Source organism: Tamandua tetradactyla, chromosome 2, assembly GCF_023851605.1.
Source record: "Tamandua tetradactyla isolate mTamTet1 chromosome 2, mTamTet1.pri, whole genome shotgun sequence".
NCBI lineage: Eukaryota > Metazoa > Chordata > Mammalia > Pilosa > Myrmecophagidae > Tamandua > Tamandua tetradactyla.
The window spans coordinates 64,707,636-64,731,230 of NC_135328.1; the positions used below are offsets into that span (position 1 = coordinate 64,707,636).

Genomic DNA, 23,595 nt, shown 5'->3' on the forward strand with positions numbered 1-23,595 from the left:
CATTACTACTTTGTTTTATTTTTCTGAACTTTCTTGTACAAAACATTTGAGATGCAGCTGGGATCCTTCTATTGCCCTTTTACGTTCTCCATCTATCTCATTTACTAGATGGTTTCATGATTGCTTCATGATAGGGGATTTTAAATATTATATATATACAACTCCATTAGTTGGGATTCTCTAGAGGAACAGAACCAGTAGTATATATGAGTGTATTAATAAACAGAGACTTATTCTAAGGAATTGGTTCACACAATTCATACTAAGTCTGAAACCCAGGGGGAACCAACAAGCTTGGTAAGTGTAATGCTTCATGGGCTTGAGTGGCCAAATTCTTGTCTGCCATGTGAGAGACCCAAGTTCAATTTCTGGAGACTGCCCATGTCAAAAAAAAAAAAAAAAAAAAAAAAAAAAGACTAATGCTTCAATCTTGAGTTGTAAATCTGTAAAGGAGACCCACAGGCTGAAAACTAGGAGAGGAATAGATAGTATAATCTTGAGAAAGAATATCTTCTTACTTTTGTCGAAGATATTAACTCTTTGCTCATAAGATATCTAACTAATTGAATGAAGCTCACCCAAATTATTAAGGATAATCTTCTTTAAGTAAACTGACTACAGATACTAATCACACCTACAAAATATCTCCACGGAAAAGACTGGGACAATATTTGACCCAATAACTGGACATCATAACCTGTCCAAGCTGACATATAAAATAGTCATCACACCAACTAAATTCTCTATTTTCAACGCGTGATTTTCAACTTATCTCTGAATCAATATTCAACTGCTCTGTAAACATTTCTATTTGAATGTCTCATCAAATCATCCTTAATTATTTTCCTTATTCCCCACCTAATAGTCATTCAAAGTATTTCTTAAATATGATGGCTATCAGACTAGTCCAGTCACCACTACCATTCTTTCATAATAAAATATTATAACAGCCTCCTGATTAATTTTTTTAGCTTCTGCATTTATATCTACTCCAGCCACATCGGCCCTCTTGCTGCTCTTAAACCTGCCAGCTAGTCCTTGCTTCTATGTATCAGCTACTGTAATTTCTACTCTCCTTATTGTTCTTCTTGCATATCTGTAAGTACCTGGCAGATTGCTGCAGGTGTCATTTCAATTGTTACTTCTTTTGATAGGTCTTCCCTTTCCTTATTTCATATTGGTCTTTTTTCATCTCATCTGTCTTTATTGTTTTTTCATAGTTATTTATCACCAGCCATAATTATAATAACTGTCCATGTATTTCATTTGTATGTTCTATTTTTCCCACTGCAACGCAATTCCCGTGATGGCAGGCCGTTATTTTGTTCATTTATGTACCTCAAAATTCTAGGACAGAACCTCACACAAAGTAGATATTGAAAAATATGTACTGAATAAATGAAACCCTACCATAAATTTACTCAATTTTTAAAATCCAAAATGAGTTGGAAAAAAAATGTTTAGGAAAAGACCTTTCATAACACAAAGTAGAAACTCCTTTCAACATTTTTTTTTAGTTTTGTATGCTTCTTTAGGTGAAATAGAATTTATAGATTCTCTCATGCCTGAAACATTTCTAGAAATGAGGCATATATTTTTAAAAGTTCTATAGGCAGACAGAAAATGCAAGAAAGATTTATTGACAAGCGTTAGTCTAAAATAGCTCTTTGTTCAAATATGGAATAACAATTTTAAATAGAGACTCCAACTTCCTCAGAGAACACTCTTACCTGTTATACCTTAGTATTTTATTTATGCATTATAATATATAAGAAACTGACAAGTAAGATACGTGATACTATTGGAAATACTTTTTTTTTTCAGTTATTTAAGAATCAAAACTGACCAAGCTCTGTATCAATTATAGAGGGAAGTATGGGTGTGAGGAAGGAACTTATATGATGAAAATAATCTAACCTGATGTGTCTTCATTTTGCTTTGAGGATTACAAGGGTGGTATGTATAAAACTATGGTATTTATGCCTAGCAAGAAGGGGAAACTCATAATGCTACTTTCATTATGTTGGTCTGGTTTGTTTTGATTTAACCTTTCTATATAGACAAAATTCCTTTTATATAATCATCAGAGTCACCCAAACGATCCACAAGATTTCATTTTGAAATGGAACTGATCTCATCAATGTCCTGAATTGTGAGAATGAGAATGAATGTCTGTTTTATTAGGTTTGCCTGTTATGCAATATTTGATTGATTCCATAACACGAGACTGGTTAGAAAATAAGGAATCAAAGACAGTAAGTACTCTGCCTAAGTTCTGCAGTTACTAATAGACTAATAAGTGGAAATGACAGGACAATAGCACACCCAAGTCAAAGTTAAAGGTAATCCTTTTCCATAATGCTATCTTTAATTTATTATACATTAATAAAAGGGCAGTAAAACTTATTTTAAATAAACAGGCATGTATAACTTTATAAATTTTTATTTTTGCTGGAAACAAATAATAAATATATTTCTCATATTTAAATATAACTAAATATTGGAGGACTCCATATAAATTTGAATTTCAACAAAAGAAGTTTGTGCTTCCTATTTCAAAATCTAAGGAAAATTCAGTGCCTCCCCCTTAGATATGTATGAAACTTAGAGAAATTATGACTCCAAGTTCTTAGACCTAATGAATTCTCAGTTTTATTCATTTTTTTACCCTTATGCATGTTCTATTCTTTCTGCTATTAGGTAAACGGACATGAAACACAGAATTTTTCCTTGATTTCCTTCCAAAATCATTCCTAAAAGGCATATATATATACATATATATATATATATACATATATATATATACACATATATATATATATATGTTTATGTATATATATATATGTATATATACATATATATATACACATATATATATATGTTTATGTATATATATATATATGTATATATATATATGTTTTAAAAGGTTTTGGTGAAGGTGCTTTTTTTTTAACTTATCACTTCACAAAGTAAAAATATATTATACATTTATGTTTTAGAAACTCCATTCAATGCTCTGTTATCAAAATACTTATCTTCCTCAGTTCTATTCTCTTTATTCTCACTGTTTGGTAATATCCCTCCTCAAGCAAATTTTATTCTTTTTACTTTGCCATACACATAAATTAATTACTCCCACCCCCAATTCCTTTCTGTGTCCTCCACTGCAAATCAAAAACAACAAAATATGGTCTGCTAACATGTGGGGGGTAGAGGTATTCCAAGGCTCTATTTTAAGTAGTATTTAATAAATAGCAGGGGAAGTTACAAATTGTTTTTACCTGTGCTCTGTCTTCCCACTTAGAAGAAAAAAAAAAGATGTAAACAAAACAAATCATCTTTCCTATGTGCAGGAATACCTAATTGGTACAATGGGATAAAAGGCTATTGTCTACTCGCCTTGGGCTCCATTTTTCTCTTTCACTCACGCTAAGCACAAGATGGAGAATTTTCCTTTCCCTCCCTCAGTCTAGACAGTAAGCTCACTTTGGTTGAGATCCATCTGTCTTCCTGATTAATACAGCTTGGTGAGTATAGATAACTGCATGATCATCTCCTTCCTATGATCTCCCAACATCCATTCTGTAAAGGAAAGAGACGATATTAAGAAACACAAAGAATAACCACAGATCTAATTCATTCATATCAATCTAATTTTATCAATACAAATGATGACATGTTGAATTGCCTATTTATGATTTTTTTTATGTGTGTGTGTGTGTGTGTGTGTTCCTACATTAGTACTAACAACGTCAGTGGTTTCTTGGACAGGGTTCTCCAGAGAGGCAGGACCAACAAGATACATGTACATTAAGAGATTTATTTTTAAGGAATTGATTCATGTTATTGTGGGGGCTGGCAAATCTGATATTTGTAAGACAGGCCGGTAGGCTGGAAACTCACACAAGAGTTGACACAGTAGGCTTAAGACAAATTTCTTCTTTTCCAAGAAACATAGTATTTTTTTGCTCTTAAAGTCATCAATTAGAACTTGGATGAGGCCCATTCACATTTTCAAGGGAATTTCTTTTGCTTAAATTCAACTGACTGTAGATGCTAATCACATCTAAAAAATACTTTTCACAGCGTCTAGACAAGTATTTGACCAATCTTCCTTTGGCATCCTGTCATTAAAGTACTTTACCTCCCTCAGTATTCTTCTGATAATACTCTTCTGATAATTTTCACTATTTGTTCAATAACATCTCTCTCCTTGAGACACTGCTATAAAACTTTATCTTTTCCCTTTGTCACACAGATAAATTAATCCATTGCCTAGCCAAGTTGACATAAAATTAACCATTACAGTGGTCAAGAGAATATGAGTAATTATCAGATAAAAAAGGGGAAATTTTCAGAGAAACACTAAGAAATAGGGGAGGGACTTCTACTCTAGTGGCCAGAGCTATGAAATAGAGATCAAAGTGTCCACGATTTAAAGAGGTAATTAGAAAGTTCAATTCTTCCTTGACAAGAGAAGCTATATTCACTGAGCCTTTTCTACATAACCATGTGTGATTGATTTCTAACTGTTTGGATGTTTTGGAGACTTGATATCTAATGATTATTTGAGCCCAAGTTGTTTATATTGTCCTATCAAGGAGTAGCACAGAGTTAAATAAAATGAAAATGTTTTCTTTTAATCCTAGGTTATCTTCTACGTATATTGTGGCTTTCCACCTCAATTGCAGTAATTTAGGAATTAAATTGCAGTTTATAGAAATTAAACTATACAAGACAGCTAACTTGTACATCATTTATAGATTAATGAGATTTTTAGCTATAAAAACCAGTAGGAATTAATGGAGGTTATGATAGTGGTCCCAAATTATTTTCCTCTTTGAAATCTATATTATTTCAAGCTCTAAATAATAGGGAGATTATTTTGTGGGATGTGTGTGCATGCAGTGTCTTACCTATCCCAATTCATATCCAGATAGCATGCAATGTGTAATACATAGGTCTTGATGATGGTTTTGAATTTTAATTGGAAAGAGGCCAGAAAGGGAAAAGCAAGCGAGGGCACATTTTTGAAGTTATATGTATAGAATCAATAACATGACATTTGGAGACCACCTCTTCAAAATTATGAAAGCTATGTGAATGTAGAGACAAATTTTAGCACAATGGAAGGAATATATAGAGGCATCATTAACTGGGTTTCAGGGTGGCACAGTTATTTCAGGGGATGATGCTGTCTTTGGGTATCTGTAGAGACCATGACTGGGAACCGAATGGAGTTAGGATGCTGAAGGAAACTGGATCAATGAGTCATTCTGAATGGGACCCAGCGAACATAGTAACACATTAAATCCAGGCCTGGGGGAGATCCAGGATCTGAGGGGAAACCATGTCTCAACCGGAAATATACATGCAGGGAATTTAATGCATTTAAAACACTGAAAGATTCTAAACTCTTCGACATCTAGAAAAGTAGGCTAGAAAAAATTGTCTCCTTTATAAATTAAAGGAAAAGATAAAAAAAATCAGACAACACTCAGACCCTGTAAACAATGCTAGCCCTATGCTTAATAGAAAAGAAAAGGGAACTAAGAAAATTACAAATTAAGACCATTCTAGAATGGGATGTAAGAACAATGAGAAAATGGAATGCTGAAGGATTGTATATTTTGGACGGCAACATGCTTCTACTGTCTTAGAAGTTAGCGCACGTTATTCAAGTCTGAGACGATTCAAAATCAGAGGAAAACTTATTTGCAGGGGAATGCAGGACAAAGGCATTTATTCTTACTGGACCCTTAAAGCCACTAAGTTCAAAAGTCTTAATAGCAGTTTCAGTTCAGAATTCCATGGTGGATCATTTTCTATCTGAAGAAAATGTGAATGCAATATAGAAACCATCCCAAATAAGTTTTGAGTTTTAAAATATTTTGCAACAAGAGACATACGGTAGCAAAAGCTTTTAAGAGATAAAGATAGAGAAAAATGGTCTCAGAGAAAGCCCATATTTCATATAATATTTGAGGGTCCATAAAAGGGTTCAAAAGAGAAAGAAAAGTAAAAGGATTTTAAGTATGTGAGATGGGAAAAACTAGACCCTTGGAAAGTTGATAAAGTGGTCACCATTACAATTTTTCTAGAAATTTACAAGAAGGCAGAAATGTCCTGGGTGATACTCTCTGCGAATGGAGGCAGGACACAGACAAATTTTCCCTCATAAATGTTGATCATAATATCATAATAACCTATTGACGTATAATTTCTCTCAATTATGTGTAGGCTCATTTATTTTTTAAAGTTTCAGAGGACTGAAATCCTGGTGTAGTTGAATACACAAGAAACTGTTCTTTTTCCCCAAGGTTTTCACTTACTTTTTTTTTAATGGACAGGAAGCAATGTATGTCTACATTGTACTACGTATTGAGATATGGGGCATTATGTTTTTCTCATGTACTTATTGTAAGGACTGAAATTTTCTTGCGCTTTCATAATGTTATGAACTCATGATATTTTTCACATTATTAACTCTGACCTCTTTAAGTAGTGAAACATGTTAAAGATTCTGAATTTATTTAAATAAAAATTAGAGGTTTCAAAAACACTTTTAAGCCAAAGGCAATAAAAAAAAAAACAACTGATGATAAACCCCAGTTCTGTTCAGATTTCTCACTGAGGTCCTTCTGGCTGAGATTAATCAGAACAAGGAAGCAGGTTGGGAAGAAATGCAGATGTTCATTTCTTTTGGAATTATCTTATAAGGAAAAGGCTAATTTTTGCTGGACCCCAGTTTCTCCCTAGACATTTGATAAAAGAAGAGGACTTCTATTAGCCAAATTCTGTGTAGTTTATGTTACTCATTTTTATCACCACGTAATGTCTGGGGAACTATGTAGGACAATTTGGCGGGCATAATCTTAAACAGGTAATAGAAGAGGAAATGAAGCTCCAGCCTATAGGGCATTTTGGCCTTAAAGTAAATTTAATTAATATAATATATCAGAGCCTTCTCTAGCAAAAGCTGCATGCTTAAAGATAGTCCCAGAAAGGTGCACAAAGGAACTATGGCTGGATTTGTGGTCTCATGAAAGTGGGAGCAAGCTTACCTTAAATATCTCTGATATTTTTTCCCAAAAGGGACAACTTTAAGGTGAAAATAAGCTGGATTTCTAAACCCAATGCTTTAGGTGGAACAAAATCTGGGCAGCATTAAGTAAGGAAAACCCCTATCCCTCTGTCCTCCTATTTCTGGGAGGGATTATCTGCTTTCAGAGAAAAAAGATATTAGTGTTATATTACTGATAATTCTCTCTAGTAGACCTTATGAAATAAAAAAGTGGTACATGATTTACACTGATATGATTATTAACATTGGAAACAAAGTTATGATTATTAAAGTAAGTTGTTATTTTTATTTCTTTAGGATATTCTGCTCTGGCTCCCACATAGCATACACACATGGGTTAGAGCCAGATACAGCTCAGAAGAATATGTATAGCAGACTCACTACTGGGGAAAGACGAGAAGCACTTGTGTCAGCTAATCAAGCTAGAATATGCCAGAAGATTCTACCTCACGTCAGAAGTTGGGGCTTGGGGTGTCAGAATATAATAAATGAAAACCTGATGTAGTCACGGGTCCAAGAGCCTTTTTAGTAATAAAACTGACAATCAGCCCCCATGTGTTGGACACCTGTGTCTACTTCTCAATTTCTTCTATAATTTATATCTTCAGGAAACAGTATTTGGGATTATGTACACATGTGTAACTTTATTTTTTCCTTCTGCTATCCCTTCAGATCTCATTCAACATGAATGATCTTTTCCCATCCCTCAAAAATATACGGAAAGTCCCATAGCTTTTCAGTTCATTCTTAGGTATTTGATATTCCTACGGTCACTTTCAGCTACAGAACTGAGTATTAATTCAGACATTTGAATGTTCAGTGTTATTTATACTGTAAGGCTATACTATATACACGGTAAGTCTATTTCTTCTCAGCCATCACCTTCCTACATTTCTGCAATGGCTAATATGGCTTTTAACATCGTGGCTATGCCATCTATGTGGTGTTTTTTTGGTTTAAGGGCTTGGAAACCGGTCATTTCCAAAGTAGTAAACTGGGTTATTTTAATTTGCAAATAATTTCCAATTATTTACTTTCTAACCAAGGAAAAGAAAGATCTAACCAAAATGTAATTACTATAAACACAGTACCAAGAAGCCATTGCACCTGATAGAAATAGGCTCAAAATCAGAATGCCAAAGTGCTGTTAACAATGTCGCTCAAAATTTAAACATTTCAGTACTACACTATTAATAAATAGTGCCACATCTGTCTACTACTGTGACTATAATTTATTTATATTTTTCAACTTAAGATACTTTTTATATTTAAATAAATTGATATATAAAGTAAACTTAATCTCAATACCATATGTGAGAAATCAGTATTCTTTGCATTTCACTACTTTGTCTTTTCATTGTGTATAAATCCCTCTTAATTTAAGGTAATTCCTTTCTGTGTGAATTTTGCAAGAGGTTAGAATGTACCCTCTACCACAGAAATTGGTAATGATTTCCCATAATCAAGTATCTTGCCAATTTGAGGCACCTGCATTGGGTTATCAATGGTGCTAGTTATCTAGAGGAAAACTCATGTTTCCTGATGCAGTGGCACCAGAAAAACCAGTTTCAGTAAACAGCAATGGTGGACCTGCAGGCAATCAGAGCTGGAGTCCAAGGCTGGATGTGGCAGTGGTGTACACTCTGGTCAATGGTTTATCAGCTGTGGCGGCAGCATCAGAGTCCTCGTGACATTGTTCTCTGGAATAGCTTTGTTGATAATTGTTTTTTGACACTATTTTTTCAAACTGCTAGAAATCCATTGACTTTCCCAATTATTTTTTAGTAAAATCTTTTCCCATTTTAATTAAATGAAGTAAGCTTTTACCGCACATAATAAAGAGACTTCACTAATACGTAGACTAGATGAAAAAGATGATCATAAGAAGAAATATAGTACAACAATCATTATATATTCATCTACGTGCCACCTGAAATGCTTTGCATTACTCTGGTGGTACAAATAGAATTCTTTGAGAAAAACTCTGTCTTTGAAATAACCCTAACGGAATTTGGAAATTAAAGCTACTTTCATTTGAAATAGAGAAAGAAGGGGATTGGAGAAAGAAAAAAAAGATAATTTAATAAACTAAAAACAAGAATTCTGAGAATGTTTAAGATTTAATGAAGAAGTTAATCCGAAAGTCAGTGTTGCTTTGAAGAAGTTCAGAAAGGATAAATTCAGGTTCTGAGATCCAAAGATTTATTCAAACTTCTTGAATAGTCAACTGTACTTTGGAAATGGTAGTCCTACACTTCTGGCTATAGCCGTTGCTCAGATGAGTAAGGTAAGAAAAGTGGGAAGGCTTTTGTGGAGCAAAAATGTGGACATGAGATGGGCTCCATGAAACTGAAGGAAGAATTTTTCTTCACACATGGCCACAGGCACTTCATTTACTATCTTTATCTGATATTCCCTCTCATTGTTTTCACCTTCTCTCCTTTATTTACAAAGGACGTAGACATGATAAACAAATAGATTTTCATTATATTTTGAGCTGTAAAATTTAGAGTGTATTTCTGAAAATCAAGAGAAGGTAGTAAAAGAGTTCAGGTTAGAGCAAAGACAGTATGGTAGCCATATGTACTTTCACATGTACACATAGATTTCCCACTATTTCATTTTTATATGTTTTGCCGTATTCAGTCCTTTTATTTCTTCTAAATATTATCTTAAATCCTATAAAATTTTTGTTTATAGGTCATTTTTTTACATTGAAAATTGGTAAATTAAACCGAAAATTATTCAGCTTAATATAATATTCCAAGGGAAACTTGTAATTTTGAATGTTGGAAAATCACTAGACATGAATTTTAGTATTAAGCTTTGAACCAATGGTTTGGGAGAACAATGGAGTTGAGGAATCTATCCATGTAAAACTAAAGATTATTTGAATGAACAATTGTGGGGGGAGGAGCTTCTTTTTTATTATTGTTATAATAGTTTCAGTGAGAGCTTCCCTGTTATCCTTGAATTGTGGCTAAACCCAAAAGTGAAAAAAAATGTCATTTGTCCCTACATTTTCAATAAAGCTATTAACCAACTGCCAGGATTTTATATGCAAAATTTACTAAAGAGTGTCCAATTCAGCCAAGTTAATACACAAGCTGATTTCAGTATATTCTGAAGATGGTTTGGTTCAAAAGATAATTGAGTTCTCATCTTTGGATGAAAGACTCTCCAGGGAAACAAAAGAATATTTTTCCATCCTAAAGCCATGTGTGAGGAAGAACTTCCAATGATTAAGAGGCAGTGCCTGAAAAACTCATGTCTGTACCCAAAATGTAATCAGTATTTGAAAATCAGAATTTGGCTTCCCTGGGCCAAGTTTCATGACTAGGAACAGGATGTTAGAGAAGCAAAAAACAGAACAAGACAAAAGAAAACAAATTTCCTATTACTTCATCCAGTTTGTAAAGACCCAGGTGCTGGGCCACGGTGGCTCAGCAGGCAAGAATGCTTGCCTGCAATGCCAGAGGACCCGGGTTCGGTTCCCGGTGCCTGCCAATGTAAAAAAAAAAAAAATCCAGGTGCCTTCTTCCTCTACTTCTCTCACCTAATACTGGAAGTTTCCTAGAGACTAAAAGATATAGGTGAGGTGATGTATATAAAGAATAGAACAACCCTAGTCCCTATTCCCAAACCCTCAATGTACAACTTTATCTTGTACTGAGGTAGAGGGAGAATTTTGAATTTGTCATAAGATGGAAGATTCAATGTTTGCTAAGTTGTAGTAACTGGAAATGATCCACAAAATATAAGACCCATCCAAGCTACTGCTAAGAGATAAGAGAAAGCAATTTTTACAGTTGAAAATAGTGATTGAAGAAAATAAATAGGGTATATTTTTTATAACACAGAAAAATAAGACTCCTCAATAAACTCATTATATTGGTGAAAATAAGTGCATGACTTTCCACTTCAATATATAAGTTTGAAATCATCACTCCCATCCTCAAGATAAAAAAGAAGCTGAATAAGCTAAAAAACAATAACTCTTGTAAAAGCCATCAAATTATTGAACTCACATGGCACACCACTGCTCTAAAAACCGGAGAGAGAAGTGGGTACAGAGAATCACAGCTTCTGCTAGAAGCAGAAGTCCAAGATCAGATGCCCAGTGCTGGAGACAGTACTGGCTGGAACACTTAAATTGTAATCAATCAATAGTTGGAGGGTCATTGGGGACTAACTTAAGAATTAAGAACTCTAAGAGCCCAGTTTATGGTGACCTCTACACTTTTATGAATTTTATCTTCTGAAGCCCCACTAGCTTCTCAATATGAAGGTCAGAAGAAAATTTTATCACGCTCCAAAAAGGGAGCGTGTGTGGGTGAGAGTTGAGGGAGGGTGGTGGCTGGAAAATGAACCGTTTTTAAATAAGCCCAGGAGAAAAGCAACTGTTTTCAAATATGTTCAGAGCATTATGTTCTTCATTCTGTTCTTTGTAACAAAGGACACGTCCTAAAGAGAAACAAATTTTTGAAGCCCTTTTCCTTGTCAGAAGGCCAGCTGCAGTCCTTTCTATACTTTCTGTCCTACACCAGGAGAGCAAAGAAAGGTAAAAAGCTTTTCCAAAACAGAGCTCAGGGACTCTGGCCAACCAAAAAGTCATAAGATTATAATATTCTTCACCTCTCAATAATTTACCACACCTTCAACAAGAATCCAGGACAACAGTAGTGGGTCAAAATTGAGAGAGCTGCAAGACACAGCATTTATGAAGATTTTCAAAAAGGAAAGCAGGGGAGTCCATTACAAAGACAGTACAAAAAAATTTAGCCTCTGTAGTGCCTTGGAGTTATGTATCTCTAAAACCATGTTCTTAACCTTAATCCATTCCTGTAGATATGAACCCATTATAAAAAGGACCTTTTAATGAGGTTATTAAGTTATAACCCAACAAAATCAGGTAAGTCTTTTAATCCTATTACTTGATCTTTTATAAAGAAAGCCATAGAGAGAAAAGCCATGGGAAATAGCCAGAAGATTGAATTTGAATGAACACAGAAAGAAGAAGATGCCACCATGTGCATTGCCAAGTGATGGAAAAGCCAAGGAACTCCAAAGATTATTGGTCAGTGAGAAGATACCAATGCTAGGATGAAACAAGACTCCTAGCTTTTGAAACTGTGAACCAACAAATTACTGTGGTTAATCTGATCCATTGTGTGATATTTGTTTTAGCAGCTAGGAAACTAAAATAACCTTTGACAGCTATACAAAGCAGTAAACATAGTTTAAGCCCTAAATAGACGAACATAAACATCCCATTATAGGCTGATTTAAATCATTTGTATTACCTGATGTTATGCTTTCAGCAAAATATTTCAAGTTATACCAAAAGGTGAGAATTAAGCCAAACTCAGGCATGGCAGAGTTATTGGAATTTTCAGACTGGGAATTTAGAATAACTATGATTAATATATTAATAGTACTAATGGAATAAGTAGAAAACATGCAAGAACAGATAGGTAACATAAACAGAGTGCTGGAAACTCTAAGAAAGAATAAAAAGAAAATGCTAGATATTATATATTTGTGTATCTATATATTTCATATATAGATATGAAATGAATAATTCTATTTTAGCTTGCTAAAGTTGCTTAAGTACAATATACCATAAAAAGGTTGGCTTTTGCAATGAAGATTTATTAACTTACAATTTGCAGTCTGAGGTTGTGAAAATGTCCAACTTGAGGCATCAGTAGGTGATGTTTCTTCCTGAAGACCAGCTGCTGGTGATCTTGGACTCCTCTGTTACAGAGCAAGGCACATGGCTCCTCTGCTGGCACATGACTCCTTTTCTCCTGTTGATAGTAGAGTGAAACATTTAAAGTGTTGAAAGAAAAAAGCCAACTAACCTAGAATTCTGCATCTAGTGAAATTATCATTCAAAAGCAAAAGAGAAATAAAGACTTTCTTAGATGAGTAAAAACTGAGGAAATTAGTCACCAGTGGATCTGCCTTGCAAGAAAAGTTAAAGAGTTTCTTCAATAAGATGGAAAATATGTCATAAATTCAGATCTAAAGAAAACTGTCCAGAACAAATCTTAAGTTCCCAAATATCTATGTCTGTCAGAGAAACAGAATTAATAGGAATATATGAAATTTATTTCAAAGAGTTGGCTTATGAATGGAGTCACTGAATGCAATCTATAGAGCAGTCTGGCTGGCAGGAAATTGAAACAAGAGTTGATATTGCCGTCTTTAGTACAAAATCTGTAGGGAAGAAGCAGCCTGGACACTCAGAAAGGAGGTAATATAGTCTTTACTACAAAATCTACAGGAAGGCTAACAGACTGGTAACTCAGGGTTTTATATTAAACTCATGAGGCAGAATTTCTTTTATATTAGTAGCCTCAGCTTTTGCTCTGAAAGCTTTAAACTGATTGGATGAGGCCATCACATTGTTGAGGGTACTCTACTTAAACTCAGTAGATTATAGATATGAACTGTATTTATCAAATACCTACACAGCAATAACTAGATTAGTATTTGATTAAATAACTAAATAACTGGGTACTGTAGCCTAGACAAGTTGATGAATAAGACTAATTACCACAACTCAAAGTTTGGGAACAAGGAAAGGATGTCTTCTCTCACCACTGATAGTCTACATCATATTAGAAATTTGAGTTAGTGCAATAAAAAAAAAAAGAAAATGAAATAAAAAGCATAAGGACTGGGAAGTGTATTAGCTAGGATTCTCTAGAGAAACAGAATCAGAAGGATAGATGTGTAGATCTAAAATTTATAAAAGTGTGTCCTGTAACCATGGGAATGTAGAGTCCAAAATCCATAGGGCAGGCTGTGAAGCTGACTACTCCAATGAAGGGTCTGGACAAACTCCACAGGAGAGGCTCACCAGCTGAAGAAGGAAGAGAAACTGTCTGAATCCTCCTTAAAACCCTCCAGTGATTAGATTAAACATCATTCATTGCAGAAGATACTCCCCTTAGCTGGTTATGCAATCAGCTGTGGATGCAGCCAACATGATCATGATTTAATTCTATGAAATGTCCTCATAGCAACAGACAGGCCAGCACTTGCTGACCAGACAAACAGGCACCACCACCTGGCCAAGTTGATGCATGAACCTGACCATGACATTTCACCCCTTGTCAACTTGGCAGCCATACACATCAACTTAAACTGTACTTAATCTCTAAATAGAAAGCAATAAAAGATACATTTTTTCCTCATCTAACAATACTCAACTGTTCTGTGTACAACTGAACATTAATTCTCCCCAGAATAAGTACTTCCCAAGTCCTTGGGTAACATTCATTCTTAAACTTGATATCTTAAAACTTAAATATTATAGCACGACCAAACAGCATTGCAGTCCTCATTTCTGTTGCTGATCATGTAGTCATAGTTCATACTGATCACTACCTTCTCCAACTACCCATTCCATGTTCCCATTACCTTCAGCAAGCACTTAAGCTGGCCATGGTTTTTTTCCTGGTGGGGTGACCCAAACCTTCATTCCTGAAGTTTCAGAGCCATTGGTAGTCCTGCTGGATTGGGCTGTTGCAGTTTTCCATTGATTTTAATCACAGGGCATGGTAATACTAAAAGACGTCCTAGGGGGATCTCCTATATTCCAAGAAAACTTCTCTTTACCTCCATTGTGTAGTTGCAGTCCTATTTACCCCTGATAGTCAGGGTCGATCACCCCAGGCAGTAAAGTAATCCCCTTCTTGTCTGGTTGATCCAGGGGCATGAGTAGCCCAAAGTGACCAAGTGGCAACATTAGAGTCTAGTTCAATGGAATCATTGTTGCTTCTCCTGGTGGAAGCACTCTCCTTTGTGGAACTAAAACCTATAGACCAGCAGAGCTCAAGGTTGCAGGGACAGGAAGCAAAAATTTTCCTAGTGGATCACTAGATAATAGTGAGTTATGTCACTCCCATTTCCACCCCTTGGTTCTTGGACCCATGGATCCTGGCTATGGGAGAAATAGCACCATACAGGTGGATGTTGATTCAGAGCAGACACAGCCTCCTGGAGACTATCACCCCAGCCCAGCAAAGGATTGCCACATAATTGACACTGTAATTGACTTATCAAAAGACCATCCCACCATTGTCTCAATCCAGCTGCCTTGGGATGATGGGGAACATGGTAAGACTGGAGAATTCCATGAGCATGGGCCCATTCCCACACTTCATTTGCTGTGAAGTGGGTTCCTTGATCAGAAGCAATGCTGTGGGGACTAACATGATGATGGATAAAGCATTCTGTAAGTCCATGGATGGCAGTCTTGGCAGAAGCATTGTGTGCATGGAAAGCAAACCAATATCCAGAGTATGTGTCTATTCCAGTTAAAACAAATCACTGCCCCTTCCATGAAGGGAGTAGTTCAATGTAATCAACCTGCCACCATGTAGCTGGCTGGTCACCTCGGGAAATGGTGCCAAATTGGGGGCTGAGTATGGGTCTCTGCTGCTGGCAGATTGGGCACTCACCAGTGGCTGTAGCCAGGTCAGCCTTGGTGAGTGGAAGTCCATGCCACTGAGTCCATTCATTACCTCCATCCCTACCACCATAACAACTTTTTTCATGAACCCATTGGGCAATGACAGGAGTTGCTGGGGAAAGAGGCTGACTGTTATCCACAGAATGGGTCATCTTATCCACTTGATTATTAAAACCTTCCTTTGCTGAAGTCACCCTCTGGAGTGCATTTACATGGGACACAAATATCTTCATGTTTTTAACCCACTCAGAAAGGTTTATCTACCTACCTCTTCTCCAGACCTCCTTTTCACCAATTTTCCAATTATGGTCTTTCCAAGTCCCTGACCATCCAGCCAGATAATTAGGAACAGCCCATGAATCAGTATACAAATGCACCTCTGGTCAGTTCTCCTTCCAAGCAAAATGAACAACCAGGTGCACTGCTCGAGATTCTGCCCACCAAGAGGATTTTCCCTCAACACTGTCCTTCAGGGACACCCCAGAAAAAGTTTCAGTGCTGCAGCTGTCCACTTTCAGGTGGTCACATGAGGTACCAGATACAGGAAGTTATCCTTCACCTTAGAAGGGATATTTTGACATGCCCCACACCACTGGACACCTAGAAATTTCATTGAGGTGAAAGACCCCTGCATTTTTGTTGTAGTTATCTCCCATCCTCTGACACACACAAATACCTTACCAATAAGTCTAGAGTAGCTGCTACTTCTTACTCACTAGGTCCAATCAACATGATATCATCAATATAATGGACTAATTTGATGTCTTGTGGGAGAGAGAAATGATCAAGTTCCCTTTGGACCAGATTATGACATAGGGCTGTAGAGTTTATACACTCCTGAGGTAGGATAGTGAAAGTATATTGCTGACCTTGCCAGCTGAAAGGAAACTGTTTCTAGTGGTCCTCACAAACAGCTATTGAGAAAATAGGCATTTGCTAGATCAATAGCTGCATACCAGGTATGAGGAGATGTATTGATTTGCTCAAGCAATGATACCACATCCAGAACAGCAGCTGAAATTGGAGTTACCCCCTGGTTGAGGTAACAATAATCCATTGTGATCCTCCAAGACCCATCTGCTTTCTGCATAGGCCAAATAGGAGAGTTGCATGGGGATGTGGTGGGAATCACCAGCCCTGCATCTTTCAAGTCCTTAAGAGTGGCAGTTATCTCTGTGATCCCTCCAGGAATCCAGTATTGCTTCTGATTTACTATTTTGCTAGGTCAGGGCAGTTCTAGTGGCTTCCACTTGGCCTTTCCCATCATAATAGTCCCCACTCCATGAGTTAGAGAGCCAATGTGGGGTTCTGCCAGTTGCTCAGTATGTCTATTCCAATTTTGCATTCTGCAACTGAGGAAATAACTGAGGCCCACTGGACCCACTGTAAGATGGACCTGAGTTAAAACTCCATCAATCACCTGTCCTCCATAAGCCTCCACTGTGTCTGGTAGACCAGAGTCATGTTTTAGGTACCTGGAATTAATGTCACTTCTGAACCAGTGTCTAATAACCCCCCAAGTATCTGATTATTTCCTTTTCTCCAAGGCACAGTTACTCTGGTAAAAGGCTATTGGTCTCCTTGGGGAAGGCTTGGAGGAAGATTAACAGTATAAATTTGTGACAGTGCAACAGGGTCCTCCTCCTCATTTAAGGGGCTCTGGGTCTGTAAACTGATTCAGGTCTGGAAATTGATTAAGGGGCCCTGACTCTCTGTTTTTGTAATTCAAGTTAGACTTTTGTTCACTTGACCTAGAACTCTTTTGTCTATACAGCTGAAACCTGAATTTAGTAGACTGCCCACCTATGGTACTTCTAGGTATCCTATGATTTACTAGCTGATGTCACAAGTCTCTGTGACTTAGATTGTTTGACTCCTGCTTTGAGTCTGCTGTTTATTATGATAGTCATGTTCACCTTGTCTTTGGAGATTAAGTGCTGTCACCTGGGTCCTACCAAATCAGGATCTAGTCATCCCCATTGTGTTTAAGTATTCCAGCTCAGTGATAGCAGTTCCCACAGTAATATCTGATCTACAAAGAAGTGCAATGACAGAGCTCTTCAGGGATGATGGTGCTAGTCTAACAGATTTATTTCTCACAGTTCTTGCAACAGGTGCATCCTCTGGAAAAAGAGAAGGCTATCCATGATAACTTCACTCTAACATTCCAATCTCTTTAAGCCTATGGATCCTCTCATCTACATTATACCAGGACAGTTCTGGCATTTCAACCTCAGGTAATGTTGGTCACCTTTTGATCCATGTTCCAGCCAACCATCCAAACAAACTATTAATGCCTTTTCTTTCCCTCAAACTATAATGTTGAATGCAGAATCTCTGTTTAGTGGGTCCATATTAATAAATTCAGCCTGATCCAGTTTTATATTTCTCCCACCATTATCCCACACCCTTAAAATCCATTGTCACACATATTCCCCTGATTTCCATCTCTGTAAATTGGAAAACTCACACAGTTCTCTTGGAATATAACGTACCTCCTCATATGTGATACTTTGTACCTCACCTTTTGGGGACTGTTGAGACTTTAGTCTAGTTATAGATCTGGAAGAAATGAGTGGTTAGAATTAGAAGAATTTTCCAAGCCAATTGTTTCAGGGCATTGATTTGCAGTTTCATCTGATGGAACAGGATTAATCACTCTAGGGTTAATCCCTTCAGGTGGAGGTTGGGTGGCCAACTCCTCAGGGCAGGCTGGAAGTGGGACAGCTATGTCCTCAGGACAGATTATTACAGGGTTATCTAGAGAAGACTCAGCATGCCCTAGCGTTTCAACCTCTCCACCGACATCATTATCAATTTGTATGTCACTAATCCCATTTTTCAGGGTCCCATTCTTTTCTAATCAATGCCTTCACTTTAATGGCAGACACCAAGCAAGATTGAGATTTCAGTCTACCTTGTAAAGCTGCTACTCTAAAAATAAGATTCTGAGTGATTTTCAAAGATCTCAAGTCTATGGCTACAGGAAATAAAATTTTCCTTCAGGACCCTCATAGAAATGTTTACATCTGTCAGACAGCACATAAGCTTCTCATTTGAAGACTTAAGCCCATTCCTTTCACCTGTTAATGTAATGTATACAGTGTATCTAACAATAACCAGACAACATCTCTATACCTCCTATTTCCACAAAACTCTATAAAGGTGTCAAAAACATTATCTCCCAGAGCCTGGCTTCATATATGTGAAGCATTAGAAGAATCCAATGGTGATATTTTGACTATTTCTTTTGACAACTCACCCCATGGATTGGCAGTATCATTCTGATTATGGGAATCAGAGTCCTTAGAGCTTTTGAGTCCAGTCAGAGTAGAAAACCAATCATAAAACCCCATTTTTAAGATTCTTTTTTTTAAGAACCACTGTCCAGTGCCAAGCTGTATTAGCTAGTGTTCTCTAGAGAAATAGAATCAGCAGGAAATATCGATAGATATAAAATTTATAAAAATGTCTCACATGGGAACATAAAGCCCAAAATCCATAGGGCAGGCTGTGAAGCTGACATCTCTGATGAAGGGTCTGGACAAACTCCACAGGAGAGGCTCGCTGGCTGAAGCAGGAAGAGAAACTGTCTCTTCTAAATCATCATCAAAAGCCTACCAGTGATTAGATTAAACATCACACATTGCAGAAGGCACTCCCCTTGGCTGATTACAAATGTAATCAGCTGTGGATGCAGCCAATGTGATCATGATTTAATAATATGAAATAATATGAAATGTCCTCATAGCAACAGACAGGCCAACACTTGTCCAAACAGACAACCAGGCACCACCACTTGGCCAAGTTGATACATGAAACTGACCATGACAGGAATTAATAAATTAAACTGTCTTTGTTTGTCAGTGGTCCAATCATCTATGCAGAAAATCCCAAATAATTAACAAAAATATGTAACTAATAAGTGACTATAGCAAGATGGCAGAGTACAAGGTTAATGTAAAAAAGTAAGTTGCTTTTCTATATGACAAAAAAGACAATTGGAGTTTTTTTCTTTTTTAATATTTTTATTGAAATTTCTTCATGCACAATACAGTCCATCCAAGCTATACAATCAATGGCTCATCATGCCATTACATATTTGTGTTTTCATCACGATGAACACTTTTTGGAGCATTTGCATCATTCCAGAAAAAAATTAAAAGAAAAAAGAAAAACCTCATACATCCTATACTCCTTACATCTCTCTCTCTTATTGACCACTAATGTTGCAATCTACCCATTTTTTTTTACCTCTTACTCCCCCATTATTTATTTATTTATTGTCCTTAATTTTTGCTCATTTTTCCATACTCTGGATAAAGGGAATGTCAGCCACAAGGTTTTCACAATCACGGTCATATTGTAAAAGCTATATGATTATATAATCATTTTCAAGAATCAAGGCTAATGGAATATGGTTCAACAATTTCACATGCTTGTCTCTAGCCACTCCGATATACCATGAACTAAAAAGTAATATCTATATAAGGCATAAGAATAACATCTGGGATAACCTTTTGACTCTGAAATCTCTCAGCCACTGAAACTTTGTTTTGTCTCATTTTTCTATTCTCCCTTTTGGTCAAAGAAGCTTTCTTAATCCCATGATGCCAGGTCCTGGTTCATCCTGGAAGACTTGCTCACATAATGGAAAGAACAATGAGTTCACCTGCCAAGTTGGCTAAAAGAGAGAGGCCACATTTGAGCAATAAAAGAAGTCTCCTTTAATGATTGATGTCAGTGCTCTAAATGCCTAGTGATTTCTGTCCTACCCTGTCTTTCTGTTCAGGGTGAAACTTGATCCAATGCTATGGGAATATTTTGAGTTTAGAACAATTGAAGCAGTATAAGTTGGTGCAGAAGTTCTCAAACTTTTTGTTCTCAGGGTTCTATAATGCTCTTTAAAAAAAAAACTTCTTTATTGTATGGTATAATATATATACAAAGCAAAGAAATAAAAAAAAAAGCAATCGTTTCAAAGCACTCTTCAACAAGTAGTTACAGCACAGATCCCAGAGTTTATCATGGGCTATCATCTGATCCTCTCAGATTTTTTTTCCTTCTGGCTGCTTCATAATATAGGAGACTGGAAGGCTTAAATACTTCTTTATCATCACAATCAACTTATTTCCTTCTTTTTTGTGTGAAAAATAACATATATACAAAAAAGCAATAAATTTCAAAGCACAGCACCACAATTAGTTGTATAACATATTTCAGAATTTGGCATGGGTTACAATTCCACAATTTTAGATTTTTACTTCCAGCTGCTCAAAGATACTGGAGACTAAAAGAGATGTCAAGTTAATGATTCAACATTCACATTCATTTGTTAAATCCTATCTTCACTGTATAACTCCACTGTCACTTTTGATCTTACCTTCCCTCTCTTTAAGGCTATTTGGGCCACAGCCATTCTAACTTTTTCATATTGGAAGGGTCTATCACTAATATCAGGTAGAGAGATGGAACTATCTGATATTCTGGAGAGGCTGGGCCCTCTAGGTCTCAGGGCTTATCTGGACCAGGAACCAATCTGGAGGTTGTAGATTTCTAGGAAGTATTCTAGAGCATGGAACCCTTTTGAAACCTTATATATTGCTCTATGTGTTCTTCAGGATTGCCTGGAATGGTCCTGGTTGGGGGGTCTGACAGGTTATGATAGGTAATAAGGTCTGAAATAATAATCACCAGTCTAGACTTAATGTGTCTGTTCTAAAAGCTTGTACAGGCCCCTGTTTTCTTATAAACATTTTCTAAAGGTGACCATACCATTGCTGTTCTTTTGTTCCTGGCTTATTTTACCTCACCAAAAGTCCCAAATGTTCATTCACATCACTGAATGCCTCATGACCTTGTTCCCCTTTTGTAGCAGCACAACCTTCATTCTTAAGTATACACCATCGTTAGTCAATCTACTTTTCAGGCAGTGCATCCTTTAGCCACATGTGTTGAAGAAGCCATAAAATATTGCTATTGTTGGAGAAGCCATAAAACATCGCTGATATGGCTGCCGTGGCTGATGCAAGACAACACAAAATGGCTAACCTGAAATCTGCCCTCCACCCTAGCAACAACGACCACCAATCCCAGCCCGACACGTGTCCCTGCATGCTTCCCAGCCTATATAAGCCTGTGCACTTTCTGAATAAAGCAGACGTCTTCCATTTTCCCCTGAGGGTTGTCTCCTGAGTCGTGTGCTGTGTGCTCTGCATCTGTGTGACTGACTCAGTACGGCTGCTTACCCCCAGCCATCAGCTAACCAGCTAACCAGCCATCAGCTACCCCACACACATGCTTTCATCAGCCATCATGTATAGTGCCAAAACTTCATAGCCCATCAACATTCTCAATTTTAGATCATTTCATTGTTCCCAACAAAAAGAAAATCAATAAATACACCTTCACTAAATAATAAATCTAAACATCCTTTTAACTCTTATCCCCCCCCCCCATTTACCTCTGCTGTTGCTGTGGCAGTGTCACTTTTTTCCTTTGGAACATAGCCCAGAGCATGCAATAGCAGTTGTTCCCCTGTACCCTGGACTTAAACACTCTTTGTACATGAATCATATCTTTTGAAATGGTTCTTGCAAGACCAAATTCATATTTCTAGTGTTAGTGTGACATGTATGTCTATACAACTGCTTTCAATCCTATTCATCTTCAATATTGTAGCATTCCTTACAGAACAACTAGAGAACCATCTTCATTTTTATCTGTTGCCTTGATTGGGGTTCACTCTTATTAGCTAGCTGTTCACCCATCTCTAGCTTCTATGTATCACTAAGTTCACTATATTCTATATTATAAGCCTCTGATTTTTCTTTTATGCTGGTCATAAAAATGTAATCATACAGTATCTATCCTTTTGTTTCTGGCTTATTTCACACAGCATTATGTCCTCAAGGTTCATCCATCTTGTCATGTGCTTCAGGATGTCATTTCATCTTACTGCTGCATAATATTTCATTGCATGTATACACCACATTTTGTTGATCCAGTACTCTCTTGATGGACATTTGGCTTGTTCCCATCTTTTGGCAATTGTGAATAATGCTGCTATGAACACTGGTGTGCAAATGTCTGTTTGTGTCATTACTTTCAGCTTTTCTGGGCATATACCAAGTAGTGCTATTGCTGGGTCATAGGGCAACTCGATATTTAGTTTCTTAAGGAACTGCCAGTCTTCCATAGTGGCTGCACCATTATACATTCCCACCAGCAGTGCATAAGTGTCCCAGTTTCATCACATCCTCTCCAACATTTATAATTTCCTGTTTGTTTATTAGCAGCCATTCTTATAGGTATGAGAATGTATCTCATTGCAGTCTTGATCTACATTTCCCTATAGCCAATGAAAATGAACATCTGTTTATGTGAGATTTTGAGCATCTGTATTTGCTCTTCAGAAAAATGCCTATTTGTATTTTTGACCCATTTTATAATTCGGTGGATTGTTCTTTTGTTGTTTAGTTGTATGATTTCTTTGTATATTGGAAGTCAAACCTTTGTCTGATATGTGACTTCCAAATATTTTCTCCCATTGAGTTGGCTACCTATTCATATTTTTAAAAAAGTCTTTTGAGGTGTAGAAACATTTGGTTTTGAGGAGTTCCCATTTATCTACTTTTTCTTTTGTTGCTTTGCTTTGCATGTAAAATTTAGGAAACTACCTCTTATTACTAGGTCTCGGAGATGTTTCCCTACATTTTCTTCTAGAAGTTTTATGATGCTACTTCTTCTATTTAGGTGTTTGATCCACTTTCGGTTACTTTTTGTGTAGAGTGAATATAGGGGTCCTCTTTCATTCTTTTAGCTATTGATATCCTGTTCTTCCATGCCCAATTACTACAAAGACTATTTTGTCATAAATCAGTGATCATATATTTGGTGGTCCATTTTGCACTCTTGATTTGATGCCATTGGTCAGTGCTTCCATCTTTCTTCCAGTATCATGCTGTTTTGACCGCTGTGGCTTTATAATAGGCTTGAAAGTCAGGGAGTGTTAATCCTCCCACTT

General features: G+C 36.6%; 1 long non-coding RNA gene across 1 annotated transcript; it reads left to right on the forward strand.

The window, feature by feature from the left end:
- Nucleotides 1–5,609: 5,609 nt before the first annotated feature.
- Nucleotides 5,610–7,647, forward strand: LOC143660599 (uncharacterized). Its single transcript, XR_013164135.1, has 2 exons — nt 5,610–5,738; nt 7,382–7,647. It is a non-coding gene; the product is annotated as an uncharacterized LOC143660599 (long non-coding RNA).
- Nucleotides 7,648–23,595: the final 15,948 nt, after the last annotated feature.